This window comes from Suncus etruscus, chromosome 10, assembly GCF_024139225.1.
Source record: "Suncus etruscus isolate mSunEtr1 chromosome 10, mSunEtr1.pri.cur, whole genome shotgun sequence".
In the NCBI taxonomy this organism is placed as follows: Eukaryota; Metazoa; Chordata; class Mammalia; order Eulipotyphla; family Soricidae; genus Suncus; species Suncus etruscus.
Genome location: NC_064857.1, coordinates 74,825,343 through 74,830,294, shown reverse-complemented (window position 1 = coordinate 74,830,294; position 4,952 = coordinate 74,825,343). Strand labels below are relative to the sequence as shown.

General features: G+C 40.0%; 1 non-coding gene across 1 annotated transcript; it reads left to right on the top strand.

Moving 5' to 3' along the window:
* Nucleotides 1-3,574: 3,574 nt before the first annotated feature.
* LOC126021579 (U6 spliceosomal RNA) lies at nucleotides 3,575-3,681 on the top strand. Its single transcript, XR_007500083.1, has one exon. It is a non-coding gene; the product is annotated as a U6 spliceosomal RNA (small nuclear RNA).
* The last annotated feature ends 1,271 nt before the right edge of the window (nucleotides 3,682-4,952 follow it).

Genomic DNA, 4,952 nt, shown 5'->3' with positions numbered 1-4,952 from the left:
TGGAGAAGCCCAAAAAGTTGGTCTTTGGGAGCAAGGCTGTAGTGGTGGATTCTCACATTCCAGAGGTGGGGAGAAATGCTGTTTCAACAAAATCTGAAATGGAAGAAAAGCATAAATGCCTCCCAATGTGCCTAGATGACTTTGATGATTGGATCAATTAGAGTAGGTTCAAAGGGGTGGTATTGGGGAACAGAGCTGGTGGTGGTAAGTTCCCCACAGTCTAGAGATAGGGGATAGAGTTATATCAGCTCAAGCTGAAACAATACCTAGTGCTGAATGGAGTCCTTTGTCTAGACTGAAATAATTTCAAATTAAATTCCATTGAGGGAGTCAGGTTAGTACATCAGCATCTGAATTTGGTGGCAGACACAATTAAACCCCTCACATAATTGTATAAACTCTATGATTATGAGGAAAATTGTACCTTTTCTACCACCATTCCAAAGGACTGCAGGAGCTCTTGGAAGATGTTTCAGCATTGGGCGCTGCTACTCAAACTTGCAGGTTCCCATCCTGAGCAAGATAGCATACAAAGTGCATGAGTTGTACCCCGCACAATGCGTGCTTAGCTGTTGCACCCATGTAAGGGTGTGGACAGAAGAGAAGTCTGGGTGGCATTTTCAAAGGGGAGTTTTGAGGCTGCTGTTTTTTGCCTTGCTTGGGATGAAGTGCGTTGGTGTTGTTTTCACTTCCTACATTAGCCATGGCAGGTGCACAGTTACGGAGAACTTCATCCCTCCTTATCTGCTTTGGGGGTTTGCGTGTGGTCATGTTATGAAAAGCGCACATTGAACACAAGGGGGCACAAAACAGCTAAAAATTCTGCTAGGTTCCTTCTTTGGTCATGTTCAGTTGGGGCTGGGCAAGCCACGATGAGAGAAGAGTAGTCATTTCTACATAAAGTTCCTGGCATGTGGGTCTTAGTATTCAGGGACAAAAAGCCTCCCCATCCCGAATTTCATCACCTATCTGTTTCCATCCTTCTCCCTTTGGAGATAAAGGGTGCTTGCTTGATCCACTGTCCCAGCCCCTACTATAGAGGAACAACCCCTGCAATAGAGGAACAGAGAAAACCAGATCTGTGTCCAAGACTGTCTAGGGAAGAATTCCTAGGAAGCCTTGTCAGGGAGAAGTGAGTTTAGATAAAGAACCCAATTTCTCTGGAAATGGACACTGACAAGTCTTACCCACTTTGCTAAAGCCAAATCAATTCTGCATAAGAGCTCACTGACAGGCAGAACAGAGGTCAGGGCAGTGTGAAAAATATGGAACCTTTCTTTTTAAGCGATTGAACATTGTGTGTCAGAAGCCAATCTGAGCTCAATGCCGGACCAATATGTGAGGGCATCCTGGAAAGCAAACATCCAGCAGCATCTGGATCTTGGTATCTTTCTTCTAATTTTCAGTAGAAGATTAGACGACTGGTACCAAGGCCCATGGAAAAAGCTTTAAGTAGACACATTGAGGATATTCTTAATCCTTGCAAAATATGCACTTAATTTAACCATCTACTCTCCCTCTCAATGTGCTTCCTTCTGCTCTTTAATTCCATATATTTGTGCCTCTTTTATTCTCTTCTGTGATCATTTTTTCTCCTCCCTACAAAAGGTAAAGGAAATGCTCCATGCAAGAGTGGTAGTTCTCAATGTGTCCTAGAAGTAGGTTTCAGGCAATGAAAATCAAAGCAAGATCAGGAAGATAAAGAAAAAAACAGAATTTCAAGTTTTCCCCCAAATTCTTGTACACAGAATCTCTGAGGTTACTTAACACTCAGTATGATTTGAAGATATGGAATAGAGGAGGCTTGCTAGGCCCCAAGGGAACCACAGTCTATAATGTGTATTTCAACATGAAGGTTTTCTATTCATGGGTCTGACCCTCCAGACTAAGCACTGGGATTCTCTACCTCACCCATCAGGATTATAGCAAGAAACTACTCCTAGGTACTTTGGTCAGTTGCCCTGGATTTTTATTTTCACTTTATTGCACTGGGATAAAAATCATCAGAGATCATTATAAAGGTTCTCTAGCCCTTATCTTTTCAGTATCCATCCCCTCATTCAAATTGCCTTTGGACCTCACATTTTCTGACTTTACAGCACAAAACACCATTGGTTACAACACAAATACATCATTTCCAGGTATCAGACACTCGTCTTCTCCTGCAGACACTCAGCCCAGCACCTCCCATGTGGCTAATATTTCTTATTAACTTTTGCCAACCCACAATGGTAACATCTGTCAATGCATAAAACATCTATAAATGATTAAGAGAAACTCCAGAGAAAGAAAATGAGTGGTTTTTGAGAAAAGAAGTTGTGTGAGATACTTCCTTGTATTTTCACTTGTAATCATTAAGACATGATTTTTACAAAGAAAAGAAAATAGAAATGTAAAACTTAAATTGAGAAATCACCCCGTGTTTTCAATCTCCTGCTCAAAGATATTTGCCAGCTTCTACCTTGGCTACATGGCTGAGCTTCATTCTGTTGGCAAAACCAACTGCACTTGCCTATCACTTGGATAAACATTTGTGTGCCAAAGAACAGATATTCTCTATAAGGTGGAAAGGGAAAAAATTGGAAGATAGTGACAGAGAGCAGAAGAAATAAAAACTATCTCAAAACCAAATATTTACTAGAGCTAGTTTAGAGGAAAAGGATCTGGTGTGAGTATTTTATTCTCTTCCTACATTAGCCAGTATTCACTTTTAACATCTGAGTGATGCATACACACCAATATCCAAAGTCAGCTAAAATTTATTTGTCCTGGAGAGCTTCCAAATGTTTCCCTCACTCACTGTGAGACAGTCTGGAGTTGGGGGAAGTGACCATGAACCCCATGTTAGAGCTTCACAGAAATATTAATTGATATGGAATATATGGCAGAAAGAAGTTGGAAACAAAGCAATTTTTCTGGACTTTCTGGTAAGAGGTGCCAAACTCCTGACTTCATCATGAAATGGCAGGAAAAACAAAACTCACTGAAAGATGGCTTAAGCAACCCCCAACATACATGGATGCGCAGAAAACCGCTCAAGTGTTCCAAGTGCTGCCAACTGGTGCTTACATATGCAAATGCATGACAAATTTTGGGTTATGTGTGCCAGGACTGAGGGGACAGAGCAGGCATGCACTATTTCTAGACTGCACCTTCTTTTGATGCTGCTTTCTACAGGGTCAACTTCTCTGAAATCCTTCCTTCACATTTTGAATTTCGAACATCTTTTTAATTCCTTTGCCTGATGCCCATTTTAGAGAGATTATGATGTCTCTCTGGAGGCTTTCACTGGTGTCACAAGTATTGTGATGTGGAATAACACTTTTCTCAACACTTGCATCTTGTTTTAATGTAGAGGTCCCCCATCAGTGTTCAAAGGACACCCAGAAATCTTGGAGGGGCGTGTGGGGGCAGAGACTGAGCTCAGGTCTTGAGCATACCAGGCAGATGCTCAAGTCCTTAATTGTCTTCTCAGCCCAGAATTCCCTTTTTCTTTCTTTTTTTATTTTTTTAACAAATATCAATGTGTGATTTGTCTAAAAAAAATACGAATGCTTAAAAGTACCCATGTCGAGTGCTCTCTTCGGCAGCACATATACTAAAATTGGAACATTACAGAGAAGATTAGCATGGCCCCTGCTCAAGAATGACATGCAAATTCGTGAAGCATTCCATATTAAAATAAAAAAAGAAAGAAAGAAAGTACCCATGTACTTTCTATGTACACATGGAAAACAGTGTTTAAGCACTTCATTTTCCTTTAAGAAAATCTATTACAATGTTTCCCACAAATATTTCCCCTATGGCACTGAATCTTTGGCAATAATCATGATGAGTCTACTACACATAGGAAGGTGTATTACTCAGCAAGACTCCTGAGATTCAATATAGACATAGGAAAACAATAATCAAACAATTAAGTGATGTCATCCTCTAAGTGTCTTTCCATTGGGCTTTGTGTAGAAAGTAACCCAGGGGTGATCTGTGAAGTACCACGTCTCCTTCCTTCTAACACACTGCCCTTTGGAGCCCTAAGGCAACCTCAGACTAGATCTGGCTGTAGAAGACAACAATAGCATCTCTCTTAGACTGGGATCAAAGTCTTTATATGTCCATGTTACCTTGAGTCAAGTCTTGCCTGTACAGGTCTTCTGGTTTCTTACTGCTTACAAAGCTCTGGGGTATTGCATTTAAACTTATAGATTGACATTTTTGTTCTGGTTCTTATCTCTACATCACCTTCATTCTCTACTGGTGGGAATATCATGCTTTTGGAAAACAATATGAACACTTCTCAAAAAAAAATTCTAGAAATTGAACTTCTATATGACCCAACAATTCCACTTCTTGGAATCTAATGGCCAAAATTAAGATTTCCACAATCTAGAAAAGACATTTGTACATCTATATTCATTGAAGCACTATTCACAATAGCCAATGAAGCACTATTCACAATAGCCAAAATTTGGAAACAACCCAAGAACCCAAGAAGACTGGATAAAGAAATGGTAGTACATATAAACTATGGAATACTACTCAGCCATAAAACAGATGAAATCATGTAATTTGTTGCTATGTGGGTGTATCTGGATAGTATTAAGATGACTGAAGTCAGTCAGAGGGAGAGGGACAGGCATAGAATGATTTCTTTCATATACAGATATAAAGAAAAATAGAATGACAAAAGGAATAGAAACAAACATGAAAACTGTTCTTCAGTAGGAAGCTTGTCACCAAGTGAATGAGTAGGTGAATAGGACAGGATAAGGAAGGGAACACTAAGACACTAGTGGTTCACTGTGAAGGGGGAATGCTGAAATGAGGTTAAATACTATGCATAATACCCAATCAGTAACAGTATTGTAACCATAATATCTGAAGGAAAAAAAAAAGATAGTGCCTGCACAGAGGAAGGAAGAGGGGTGGAAGGGAAACTGCAGACATCAGTGGAG